Here is a 14,490-nt window from a genome sequence, read left to right as displayed (position 1 = left end):
AGTATGGATTCTGTGTTTGGGCTCTGCAGTTTGATGGCCTGGATTTAAATGCCAGCATCTTTTTTACCATTGTGGTGACCTCATCAAGTTATTTCATGTGTTGGTGGTTGTTTCCTCATCTGTAAAATGTAGCCCAGAACTGTAATGATTAAATGAGATTATATCTGTAAAGCACTGCTGTTGTTACTACCATTTTTAAATTGTCATACAATTGACGTAAACATTGTTTAAGTTTAATGTGCACAGCATGTTGATTTGATCTATTGCAGTATGATTAGGTAACACGTCTATCACGTCACATAATTATCATTTCATTATGGGGGGAAGAACAATGAAATGAGCATCCAATATTTGACTTTCTCTATCTGACTTATGTCTCTAAGTATAATGACCACAAAACCTATCCATATTGCAAATGCAGGATTATCTTATTTCTCATGGTTAAATAATATTCATATATATATATATGAATTCACATATACATATATACATATCACATCTTACTTATTCATTCATCCACTGATGGACACTTGGGACCCTTCCATATCTTGGCTATTGTGAAAAATACTGCAATAAACATGGGAGTCAGGGATACCATCACTGGCATCACAGGATGACATCACTGACTCAACGGACATGAGTTTGAGCAAACTCCAGGAGATGGTGGAAGACAGGGGAGCCTGGCATGCTGCAGTCCATGGGGTCGCAAAGAGTCGGACATGACTTAGCAGCTAAACAGCAAAACATGGGAGTGCAGACATCTTTTTGATATCTTGTTTTTATTTCCTTTGGATATATACTCCAAAATGGGATTGCTAGATCATATGGCAGTTTTATTTTTAATTTATGAAGAATATTCACACTGTTTTTCATAGTAGTTGTACCCAATGTACATGTCTAACAACAGTGTCCACGTGTTCCTTTTTCCCCAGATCCTTGCCAAAACTTATCTCTTGCCTTTTTTGGGGGGGCGGGGGGGCGGGGCCCGCATTGCACAACTTGTGGGATCTTGGTTCCCTGACCAAGGATCAAACCTGTGCCCCCTACAGTGGAAGCATGGAATCCTAACTACTGGACCTTCAGGGAACCCCCTCTCCTGTCTTTTTGATAATAGCCATTCTGAAAGGTATGAGGTGATGTCTTGTGGTTTTGATTTGCGTTTCTCTGATGATCAGCTATGTCGAGCATAATTTGATGTGTGCCAGCTTACTTTTCCATAAAGGATTGCAAAGTTCCTGGTGCCAAAGCCATTTCTCATGTCTAGCATGATGATAGGCACTAAGTAGGTATTAAATACATACTGATTCATTTATTTAAGCCTGTTGTTTCAAAAAAGTACAAAAGAAAAGAGAAAAACAAGGCTTATTTTTCACCTAGGTTGTCATCAGAATTAATGATTTTGAAAGAGTATCTGCCTTTCTGGACTCAATGCCCTTGTTGACAAAAATAAAGGAAATCTAAATTTTATTAGATTTTATACATAGCAAGTCCTCCTCTATGGATTATATTTTATATACAGAAGAAGGCTACCAGAGAGAAGTCTTTTCGGTATCTCTTTTGTCTAAATTTAAAACTCTACCTTCTTTTTTACAGTTAAAAAAAAAAAGTAAACAGTTTAGGTACTAAATAACAAAGGAATCCCTACCCGCCAAAGACAACTCTTCCACATCAAGTAGAGCTGAGTGCAAAAAAAAATTTAACATATGTCAAAACATGTCTTTGGAGACTGTCCAGAGCAGCCTGTAAAATTCTGTGAGCTCTCAGACTCTAGGCAGCAGCTTCTACCATGGTATGTTCTGGCTATGTGCATCTCATACATTTTTTAAAGCTCTGCTTTAAATGCAGGTTTATCAATAAAAATGCCACCAGAAAACAGCTTTGAAATTTTAATCTCTTCCTGAAATAAAAGGTTTCCTCAAGGCAGGCCTGGAATTGATTGTGTCTGAACACCATCCACTTTCATCATACAAGAGATTGTCTTACAGCTGCTAAATCCTAATTTTGCAAAAGTTTAAAAAAAAATGCAGCTCTGCATCTCTCATCATCAAAAGCAGCATAATTTAAGCCTTTATTGTGTCAGTCATGAATTGTCTCTCCTGTAAGCTCACAATGTCAAAATATTCTTTCACATTAATGAGGATCCCTACAATTACAGAGTAGAAACCGTCATGGTGCACGGTTGAGCCTGTCTAATGGCAGAAATTACCCTGAATGTTAATGCATTAGTCAAGAACTTCAAGAGGAATTACTGCTGCCACCAAAATGGGCCCACAGCTGGAGGATGGACAGCTCCACCACTTCTCTTCAGTTTTTCCAGCTAGAAGGTGCATCCTGCCAGGGGATCTTTTTATTTCTTTTTTTATACATTGTATTGTAATACCTTAGCCTGCCTAGGGAATTAGCACAAATATTTTTTAAGAGACTTTAGTCTTCTACAGAATGCAATGTTTTTACTAACTAGTTTGCACACACAGAATTGAAACCTGTACCCAGTTCTCTTGCATAAACTCAGCACAGTTTCCTCATCTCTCATATTCAGATACTTGTAGAGTCTGGCACATGCCATATAGATGCTTAGCAGGAAACTAGAACAAGAAACTGTTCTGGGCTTTCCCTGCTTCAACTCATCCTCTGTTCTATTTTCAAGTCAAGCTGCTGCTGCTGCTGCTGCTGCTGCTGCTAAGTCGCTTCAGTCGTGTCCGACTCTGTGCGACCCCATAGACGGAAGCCCACCAGGCTCCCCCGTCCCTGGGATTCTCCAGGCAAGAACACTGGAATGGGTCTCCATTTCCTTCTCCAATGCATGAAAGGGAAAAGTGAAAGTGAAGTCACTGAGTCGTGTCCAACTCTCAGCGACCCCATGGACTGCAGCCTATCCGGCTCCTCCGTCCATGGGATTTTCTAGGCAAGAAAGAGTACTGGAGTGCGGTGCCATTGCCTTCTCCACCAAGTCAAGTCAAGCTAGCTTTTAAAAATAAGGATGATTTCACTTATATGTGGGATCTAAAATGGTCATACTCATTAAAGCAGAAAGTAGAATAGTGGTTGCCAGGGGCTGGGAGCAGGGGAAATGGGGAGATATTGGTCAAGGGCACAAAGTTTCAATTATATAGGGTGAATGAATTATGGAGGGTCTTCCTTGGAGGTCCACTCGTTAAGAATCTGTGTTTCCAATGCAGGGGATGCGGTTCAATCCCTGGTCAGGGAACTAAGATCGCACATGCCACAGGGCACAACCAAAAGAGTAAATAAAGAAAACAGATTGTGGAGATCTATTTTACAGTATGGTGACTATAACTGATAATACTGTATTGTATATATGAATTTCACTAAGAGAGTACATGTTAAGCTCTCACCACACACAAAAAAAGTGGTAACTATGTGAAGTGATGGATATGTTAATAATTAATAGTTTGACGGTGGTAATCACTTCACAATGGATACTATTATTAGACCATCATGTGGTACACCTTTAACATATACCACTTTTATGTATTAATTATACCTCAATAAAGCTGGGAAGAAATAATATGAATTTTTTACTTTCCTGTTTTACACCATGGGCCAAATTCAAATTCTCCAGCACAATAACTGAGCTGTCTATAAGTCACCTGGCAACCTCCCTTCTTCTGGGATTGTGTGCGCTAGATGCTGTATGACATTTCCTTCTATCCTGTGCCTTCATGCGTGCTGTTTTCAAAGTTGAAAGCCCCTCTTCAACCTGTCAAAGCCCCACTCCTGACACAGGAGTGTTTTTGTGACTCTGTATGTCTGTGCTTGCTCAGTCGCTCAGTCATGTCCAACTCTTTTGTGACCCCCTGGACTATAGCCTGCCAGGCTCCCTCTGTCCATGGGATTTCCCAGGCAAGAATACTGGAGTGTGTTGCTACGTCCTCCTCCAGGAGATTTGCACAACCTAGGGATCGAACCGTATCTCCTGTGTGTCCTGTGTTTCCAACTATGTCTGACTATTTTCCCCCAAATTCTCATAACACTCACCACACTGAATTAATGTGATTGGTGTCTGTCAATTTTTCCTGTAGAACTGTTCTGCCCAATACAATAACTTCCAGACACATGTAACTATTTTAATTTAAATTAAGATAGAAAATTAAAAATTGAGCTGCACTAACCATATTTCAAGTACTTAATAGGGACACATGTCTAATGATTACCAAATTGGATGGTCTAGACAGGAAAGATTTTCATCATCATAGAAAGTTCTACTGGAAAAAGACATTTTAGAATGAGAGAGTGGGGGCCATTCTGTGTTTCTTACTGTGCAAACAGAAAAACAGGAGAAATCCTGTAGATAGATGATAGTGAGCCTAACATGATATATCCAAGTATTAATTCCTGGTTTCCGTAGATGTGACCTTATTTGAATTTCAGGTCTTTGCAAATGTAGTCAATTAAGGCTGTCAAGAGGAGCTCATCCTGGATTTATGACAGACCTTTAATCCAGTGACTATTGTCCTTAAAGAAAAGAGAAGATGAGTAAAGACAGAGAAACAGTGCTCGCTTCGGCAGCACATATACTAAAATTGGAACGATACACAGAAGATTAGCATGGCCCCTGAGCAAGGATGACATGCAAATTCGTGAAGCGTTCCATATTTTTATGTTTGGGAACGCATGTACACCCGTGGTGGATTCATGTCAATGTATGGCAAAACCAATACAGTATTGTAAAGCAAAATAAAGTAAAAATAAAAATTTTTTTTTAAAAAAAGGAAAAAAAAAAAAGACAGAGAAACATGGAGGAGAAGGCCTTGTGAAGAAGGAGGCAGAGACTGGAAAGATGTATTTATGAGTTAAAGAATACCAAGGATTGTGGGCAGTCACTAGAAGCTAGGAGGGAAGCATGGAACTGGGCCTCATGTACGCAGAGCCTCCAGAAGAAATCAGTCCCGCTGACACCTTGGTTTCAGACTTGCAATGTCTTAAAGTGTCAGAGAATAAACATCTATTGCTTAAAACCATGCAGTCTGTGGTGGTTTGTTCCAGCTGCCCTAGAAAACCAAGGCATCTACCTTTCTTAAAACGAAGGAATGCTTTAAGGACACTGAAGTTGTTGCAGAGGGAATAAAATGTAGGAAATTGGAAACCGTTTACACAGATGGTACCAGTGGCTGAGTCAACAGAGAGCCGTGAGGAACTGTAGGTCAGCAGTAGCAGGAAGCCACCGCCACACCAGACTGGAGAGATAAAGAGGAGAGAAAATGACTAAGAAGTGTCTGGAGCCCAGGAGCTGAGTTCCTGCCTCAAGCAGGCAGAGAGCAATCCTGAAACCATGGAGGAGACGTGTTGGCCTTACCAAAATATGACCAACTCTAGGGAAACATGTAGCTACCCATCATTTCAACAGACCTGATACAGAATAGATTTCCATAATAACAGGTTTCAAATACAGTTGTTCCTTTCTTTGTCCCTCCTTCTTAATATCCCTGTAATTAAAAATGAAATATATTTTTCTTTTATCCTAATTTCTCCAGGTGCTCTCCAAAGTTCAGATCAAAGGACATTCCCCACCACCTAAGAACATTCAGAGCATTCAGAGTGTGGCATAGTTCTGGTATTTTTTTAAATTCTTCTAAAAACAAACAAGCAAACTTTCCCGTCCTGTACACTCAATCCCGAGCCAGTTCTTGTGTGGCCTGACTTCATGGCTTTGGAATTTGATGCCCATTGACCATCACTGCCTTTCCGATCCCCACACAGACCCTTCAGCCTGTATCAAATCACTTTACTTTTCCACCACTCTGGTCCACTTAATATCACCATGTTCACACATTGAAAATGTTTTTTATGGTTTTCTGTCAGGGATCTTGGCCTTTGCTCTGAGATACTCTTCTAATTTTGGACCTTGCTTTGCAACTTTAAATTCCCCAAAACTCTTAGTTCCATTTAAAATCATTTATATGACCATGGACCAGGGCTTACTTAGGTAAGTGGGGGTATAGGGGAGAGAATGATTTTTTTCCAATCTACTATCACCCAATCTATTTTGATAGTCATTTGAAGATCATTTGCAATGTGTAAGTATAAGAATTTTAAAGTCACGAGATGTGAGATCCTCGAGCTATCCTTGAGTAGTAACACAGAAGTAACACCATTATGAAGGATATGAGGTCTGTGGAGCGATTACACTGGATTCCATTTCAGCTCTGCCATTTACTACCCATAGACTTATAGACAACTCTCTAAGCTCTCTCTGTCCTAGTTTTCCATCTCTAAACATGGATAATTAAAGTATTTGTCTCTTATAGATTGCTTAGATGAAACCAGAGTACTGGAGTGGGGTGCCATTGCCTTCTCCGGAGTAATATATAGAACATAGTAAATGTTTAACTAATGTCATCTATGGTACTATTCTTGTAATTTTTATTATCATTACTATTATTATTAAGAACTGAGACAAGAATCACTAGTGGTGAAGGGAAGACATAAGTTGTAGAAACATGATAAGGGCTACAATTTGAAAGATGGAAAACTCACAAAAAGTGTGATGGAAAATACCCCATAACATCTTGGTTCTGAGATATAGACCTTAAAGAAGTTGAGGAGATCTAACTTAATCATGTATAAGGCCCTACACTAGGATTTTTTATTTAAAAAATATATGTTATCACATGCGATCTTTACTATAAGCCCATAAGGTATAGCTTCACACTCTCATTTTACACGTGAATACACTGAGGTTCATAAAAAGTAAATATCACACAACAGGAAACATGGGGCTTTCTATGCAGGCAAACAAATTTTTATCCTAGATCTGCTATTCACCAGTCATGTGGTGTTGATGGGCTCGAGATAACTTTCAGAGTCATATATTTTTCATGTGTATGTTATCAATAATATTAATACTCCCTATACCCAGTTCTGTAAGAATTTCAAGGTGCTTATATGGGTCTTTGAACAGTGCTTCTTCACACGTTATAGCCTCTCAATAAATGAGAGTGATTTTCATTGTTATATTATTATAATCATTAACATATAAGCTAGCTTACCTGGTGTCCTGGCTAAGAGGAATCAATTACATACTGCCCCAGAATTCTGAACTTCTCCTGCATAGGATTATATTTAGAATCACATATTTTCCTTGCTAGAAGAAAAGCTCCAAGTAGGCAAGAATCGTATTTATCCTACTCACTATGCCCATCGTTTACATTCATGGGTTGAAAAATTAGCGCATATCTGGCTGGCTGGCTTTCAGTGCCATGACCTGATTGGAGAAGAATGTCAGCTGCCTTATGGCCATAAAATAAGGCACAGAAGTGAGCAGTGCTCACCATGAGTCTCAGTATCATTGGGAATTGCTGTACATCTTCCACCGTGAGCAAAATGCAGAGATTTCAGAGGAAGAAACTGAGCACAAAAATGTCAAGGAAATTGAAGTGAAGAGATCCATCTGGAACTGTCAGTGTATATTTTAAGACTTTTTTTTAGAATTGTTTACAGTTCTTGATTTCTTCCATCTTTCTTCTCTGTGTGTCTGTCTAACTCAATAGTTTATCACTCTTACCACATCATGTTTCTACTCTCAGGGAGGTCTTCTGTTCCCTTAGGTATAATTAGCAATCTCACAAAGGAAATATCTGCTCCATAACAAATGCCATATCGTATGTTTGTCTCTGTAGGGAGTTGACCGCAAGAGAACTAAAATTTAGAGCAGACCTTACCCAAGCAAGCTCCACTTTCACAACCTAAATAAAGGCTTTGCAACTTCAACCTATGATTCATTAAGTTTGGCATTTACAAGGAAAATACATACACTCCTTAGAAGCAGGTGAGCATATCTCCTGGTTTAACTAGGATAATCCATGTTTTCTGAAATACTTTCAGTTAAACCTACTGTTCGAGAGTAGTTATTAATGGTGCCACATTTTGCTCTTAAAAGTATCCCAGTTAGGATGATAAAATTTGTGGTCCCCTATTTATAAGGAAATTCATAACCAAGTTTTCTGAAATCTGTTCTAATTTATCTCCTCCACATTGTGATATAAAACCCTGCGATCATTCCTTTTCTGATCTCCATCCCAGTTTGTGTCATTCTTAGGTCTGCGCCTGATTTGCACACACTGGAATATCACTTTAATTCCTTCATGGCTGTGCATCTTTTGTTCATCTTCACTGTCCTTCTTTTTCCCTCATCTTTTCCCACATCTTCCCTATTTCTGCTCTACTGACTCTCCTTGACAATGTGTTATAGTAATTTTTGTCGATGCCATGCAATTTGCTTTTGATTACACATGGTTTTTCACTGTTCTCTACTTTAGTTTCTCCAATCAGTTTGCAAATTTCTCAGCAAGTTAGAATGATCCGTATATTTTGACTGCATTTCTTTTTTTTTTTTTTTCACTTATAGAGTAAAGGAAAATTCTGCTTTCTGAAATAGCAGAGGTTAAGAATCAGAAATATGAGAAGGGCATTCAAGATTATTTGATTTAGCTCCTCAAGCTGAAAAATGAAGAAATGAATTCAGAGACACTGAAAGATTAGCTCACAGTCAAGAGTTTACCACAGAAAGAGTTTAGCTTAGAACATTATTCTCCCAATTTTCATTCCAATTTTTTTTCCACTTTATAGTCTTCTATTTACTATTGTTAACCAATTAAATTATCTCATACATGTTTTTAAATATAGTAGTATTTTTGTCTTTTAGTTTTTCAGAAAGAGACTCAAAGCTTCATCTCCAGGGCAAATAGGACAATCAGGCCAGTCTCACAAGTAAATTTAAAAAGTACACGGTGTGAGGTCAACAGTTTCAGCTCCCTCCTCATAGTCCAAGCGCATTCTCAATGGCTTCCTAGCACTCAGAGATATGCTAGCCAAAAAAATCACCCATGAGAAAGACAGCAAATTAAACCTTACTCTGCATTCGTATGTGGCAGCTCTGATTACTGTATTTAATTCTTTACTGATATTTGGAAAGATCAATGAAAGAAGAGATCAAAATAACATTAGGGCTCCTTGAAAGTAGGATCCCTTTCTGAGGAATCAAAGGGCATCAAAAGGGGAAATCTGGGCACATGGATAACAACTTAATACATTTATTACAGGGTCCAGCTCTGAAGATAATGATCCATGTTACTTAAAGCGCAACTGTCCTTTGTCTGCATTGATTTCTAGGTTAAGCATATTTCCCTTTTGTTAAAACAGATTTTCTTAGTATAATTCTCTTTCTAAAAAGGAAGAATGCATTAAATTTGAAGTATCTTTTAGACCAATTTAGAATTAGCAAAGCATGAGCCATTAACAAAATGCCTGAAGTTAAGCAAATAAACAAACATTTTGCACTTCCAGATTTAGTAAGCCCTACAAACCAAATGACTTGGGAAAGATTAATAACTTTGGGAACAGCAGATTTCTGAGATGCTTAATAAACATGGAAGACTATACAAAGCCACAAAATCAGGATGTGGGAAAAAGTGAAGGGAGAAAGGGCTTAAGTAATAGGCAACATTTCACGGTGGCCTTCTCCTTTTATGGAGTGCACTGGTGCATTTTTTCCCCCTCTTTTCTCCATCTATTCAGTAGCTACTGATCTTCCTTTAGAGATGTGACAGACACTGCTGTTTGCCTACTCAAAACTTTTTCTTTACCAAGAGAATTCACATTTGTTCCATTATTAGAAGGTTGGGGAGGCCCTGTGTTCAATAAAGGTAGGCTCAGGAGATGAGCATATTTAATTGAAGCCAGTCATGTGACTCCTGTTACCTTTTTCCAGCTATGGGTTTGCAGTGAGCACATGGCTGGTTTTGAGCGATGTGACTGCGGGCTATATGCTATGAAGATGCTCTGGGAAAGATTTTCTTTCCCAATCAAAAGAGAAGTCAGTCTCTCTCCCCTTCTGTCTCTTCCCCCCATCCTCCCCACTCCTCTGCTGGCTGCATGAGCAGAAGCCTGATCTCCACTTGCCTTCACAGCTCAGGCCTGCGAACTAAGCCACTGGCCTCCTGGGGCTCTAGTTTGTACAAAAGAGATTGTGGGACTTCTCAGCCTCCATAGTCCCATGAGCCAGTTCCCCTTAATAAATATCTTTCTAGGTATGTGTGTGTATGTGTGTTTGTATATGTACACATACATATAAATATATAGATAAAGATGGGGATGGAGACAAAGAGAGATGTCCCAAGAGTTCTGTTTCTTGGAGAATCCTTATACAGATGTTGGTACCAGGATTGGTTCCAGAGAAACAGAATTTTAAGGATGAGTTTTCTGAATTGGTTCTGTAGTTTCTAGAACCAATTCTCTTATCTCATGAGATTTAAAGGTGCTAATGACTTTATTTCTAGTAGTAGAGAGAGCACTGAGAAAAAGAGAGAGAGAGAGAAAAGAAGTCGCTCTTTCCTTCAGCATTTGGACTTTGAAATGCGGTGATGTGATTGATGCTTGGTGCTCTGGTGACCATCTTATACTTGTGAAGAGAAAGTCAAGAAAATGGCCTCTTCTAAAAAATAAAATCTGACTTGGGATAAAGTAATTCTAGTTCAGCATGACTAGTCTTTAGTTGACAAACTCTGAACCCTGGAACTGCTGGATACATTAGGTAGATGTCACTCTTCTACCTAAAATATGCTTTCCTAACTCGTCTGATAAAAAACAAAGCTTCACCATGACCTGAAAGGCCTTAAATGACCTGGTCACAGAAAAGAGTCAGACACAGCTTTGTGACTAAACAACAACAATCCATTTAATCTTGGCTCTCATTTGCCTTCCCCTTGCTTACACTGGTTCAGTCATACAGAATTCCTTGCATTTCCAGAAAGGAAGCCTCAATGCTTCTGTGTTTACTGTTACAGATACCTGCATGGCTTGTTTCTTCACTTACTGATGTAGAGACCTTTCCCTAATGATCGTAAATAAATCATCTTGTTTTACTATTCTCTTATCCTGATGCATATAGTTTTCTTCTTAAAACTCATAATCAATTGACATCATATATGTAGATATATTTATTTCTGTACTGTTTTGCTTCTCACACTGTTATAAAATTCATACAGTTGGGACCTTAGTACATAGCTACATTTTTGCCAGGCTTCCCAGATGGTGCAGCAGTGAAGAATCCACCTGCCAATGCAGGAGATGCAAGAGATGTGGGTTCGATCCCTGGGTCAGGAAGATCCCTGGAGGAGGAAATGGCAACCCATTCCAGTATTCTTGCCCGGGAAATTCCACGGACAGAGAAACCTGGTGGGCTACAGTCCAGGAGATGCAAAGAGTTGGACACAACTGGGCACTGGGCACAATTTTGCTAGTGCCTAGAAGAATGCACCCATGAGTGTCTACTGATGTATTTGTTGAATGAATGAATACATGATTGAATCGATGAGAACTTCTCTGCCACTCACTTGATGACTTGAGGCCAGAGTTGCCAAAGTCCATTCTCAAGCCACTGAGAATCCTTTAGCCAGCTGTAGGCAGATCAATAAAAACTGCCTCCCATTCCTCCCTTCCTTCTTTTCTGTTTGTCAGATAAAATGAGGAGGAGGTAGAGAAAGGAACAATAAAGCCACTTAATCAGCCTCAAGTCTCTGCATAATTTTACTTTTGATTCTATGTGCAACTAGCCTCTGGGTCAAAGCATTAACTACAAAGAAAATCCAAAGGAATTTAATTGGCATTTTGAAACTTTTGCTCCTGGAGCCATCCACTTACTATTTCTCTGGAGCATGCGGAAACCACTTTGACTCACCACTTAGGCTGCTGTGTCCATTCATGATCTAATACATGGACCCCAAACCCCAAGTGAGGATAAAAGCTATCAGCCATCCTTGGTATAAGCCTTCGTGTTTGTTTTCAGTTTTATAGAGAAAATTCGATGAAATAATTACTGAAGATTTTACTTACACTATAGTGCTTTCCTTTGATGCTTGGTACCTTCTGAATGTTTGTATCCCTTCAGAATTCATGTGTTGAAAATCTAATACCCAAAGTGATGGTATCAGGAGGTGAGGACTCTCTGAGGTGGGTAGGTCATGAATGAAGAGCCTTCATGAATGGGATTAGTGCCTTATAAAAGAGGCTCCAGAGAGATCCAAGAGCTCCTTAGCCCCTTCTGCAGGGTGAGGATACAAGAAGTCTGCAACCAAAAGAGGGACCCCACCTGACCATGCTGGTACCTCGACCTCTGACTTGAGCCTCCAAACTGTGGGAAATAGATTTCTGTTGTTTATAAGCTAATTAGTCTAGAGTATCTATAATACCAGTCTGAATGGACTAAGACAGCAGTCCTTTAAACTCAGGCAAGATTTCTTACAGGCTGGGTTGGAAGAAATGAATGAAAGATTCTGGGCTCAATAACATCAAAATCACCATTAGATTCTGATTCTGACCCTTTTATAACTGAACCATGCCTGATCAGTCTTAGGCCGTACATTAAGATATCTCTCTGTCTAGCTAATCAAGCTTGTTTCCAAGTCGTATCTACATAGTTTTGAATCTTGAAATGAGAACAGCAGTGACTTTCAAGCAATCCTTTCTATACAGTTATGGCAAAGTCTTTTGAATCTGCAATCATTTGCTAGGAAAACAATAGAAACATTTAGAAGTCATTTTGGCTAGTCAACAGGGTTTGACTAAAGGGGAAATCCACCTTGGAAAACTTAATTAGCATATTCAAGAAATGTTTGGTTTGGGTTAGAAGTTCTGCATAACCAAGGAATTCAAGCTCTGAGAATTTCTAAAGATAAAATAAATCTCTATCTTATTTTAACCCATGTCTCCCAAACATACTTGACCACAACTCCCTGTTTTCCTCTCACACATGGGAAATACTGAGTTTGTCCACTTTATTGCTTCTGGAAGGACACTAAAAATAATTTAATCTTTCTTTCATAACTAAGGAAAATATGTCTAAAGAGTCATCACTTGTGAATATTGATAATTATACTATTTAAGAACTATATATTTTCAAGTTTTGGAGAATGAGTCAAATTCATATACAGGGCATGTTATGAAAGTTGCTTCTTAAAAAAATTGATTTGCATTTTAAGATCTTGATCATTTATTTAAATTAAGTAACAAATAATTGTTAGGTTAATGCTTGTGTGCTAAGTCACTTCAGTTGTGTCCTGACTGTTTGTGACCCTACAGACTGCAGCCCACCAGAGTCCTCTGTCCATGGCATTCTCCAGGCAAGTATACTGGAGTGGGATATCATGGCCTCCACCAGGGGATCTTCCCGACCCAAGAATCCAACCCTACTCTTTTTATGACTCCTGCACTGGAAGGCACGTACTTTACCACTAGCACTACCTAGGTTAATAATTAGATTTCAATTAAATTAAGATTGTTATTAAAATGATATCCTACCCTACGGTCACTTTATACATAAGGAAAAGAGGTATGTTGATACATGTGCAAAATAAAAATTTTATATGAAGGAATGCCTGCAGAAGTAAAGGACATTTATAGATCTCCAAGGAAAGATTGCCATAATGGAAGAAAAAAATATGAGACAAGTACTCATGAAGGAAGCAATGACATATCCCTATAGACACTGTATCAAAACTTGTTTCCAAAATAGCAGATAAGACTAGTAACAATTGGACATTGCAGATTTGTCTCTAGCATATTCTGGCAGAAAGTTAAGTAGTCTTCTAAAACTGCCTATCTTCACACAGTTAAGTCCCTATCCATAATGTTCAGAAATGCTATTTCAGAAATTTTGAGGCATAGACTTGGAGCTACTTTCCCTGAAACTTTGTACAGTTGAATACTACTGACTAATCTAATCTTGTGAAGTAGAGCAGATAGATAAAAGTTCAGAGGGACATAATAGATGTTTCTCATCACCCATAGGTGGGCCTGGGCAAAAATCATTGATTTTGAAATACCAAGAATCTTTTTCCTGATACCGCAAGGAAGTCTTTCAAAACCAATAGAAAACTTACAGTTGGAAATATAGGTAAAAGACTATACTCATTTCTGTGAGGAGGATTGAAGACAACTTATAAAGATACACTTTTAATAATTCTATAGGATTTCCTGATATTCATTTTCAAGATTAAGTTTATTATTTCATTATAATCCTTTTTGCCTTTACAACATCCTTACCTCTGCTGTTCTATCATATTATATCAAGATTGTTATCCAGTGTCTCCCATTATTTTTTATATAATTAGGGAAATCACTTCAGTTCAGTTCAGTCGCTCAGTCGTGTCTGACCCCATGAATCGCAGCAAGTCAGGCCTACCTGTCCATCAACAACCCCCGGAGTTCACTCAGACTCGCGTCCATCAAGTCAGTGATGCCATCCAGCCATCTCATCCTCGGTCGTCCCCTTCTCCTCCTGCCCGCAATCCCTCCCAGCATCAGAGTCTTTTCCAATGAGTCAACTCTTCGCATGAGGTGGCCAAAGTACTGGAGTTTCAGCTTTAGCATCATTCCTTCCAAAGAAATCCCAGGGTTGATCTCCTTCAGAATGGACAGGTTGGATCTCCTTGCAGTCCAAGGGACTCTCAAAAGTCTACTCCAACACCACAG

The 14,490-nt window shown here is 38.9% G+C and overlaps 1 non-coding gene across 1 annotated transcript; it reads left to right on the top strand.

Moving 5' to 3' along the window:
* The first annotated feature begins 4,514 nt into the window (after positions 1 to 4,514).
* LOC114109783 (U6 spliceosomal RNA) lies at positions 4,515 to 4,621 on the top strand. The gene has a single exon (XR_003586358.1). It is a non-coding gene; the product is annotated as a U6 spliceosomal RNA (small nuclear RNA).
* Positions 4,622 to 14,490: the final 9,869 nt, after the last annotated feature.

Source organism: Ovis aries, chromosome 20, assembly GCF_016772045.2.
Source record: "Ovis aries strain OAR_USU_Benz2616 breed Rambouillet chromosome 20, ARS-UI_Ramb_v3.0, whole genome shotgun sequence".
Taxonomy (NCBI): Eukaryota; Metazoa; Chordata; class Mammalia; order Artiodactyla; family Bovidae; genus Ovis; species Ovis aries.
This window is presented reverse-complemented; position numbering and strand designations above follow the sequence as displayed.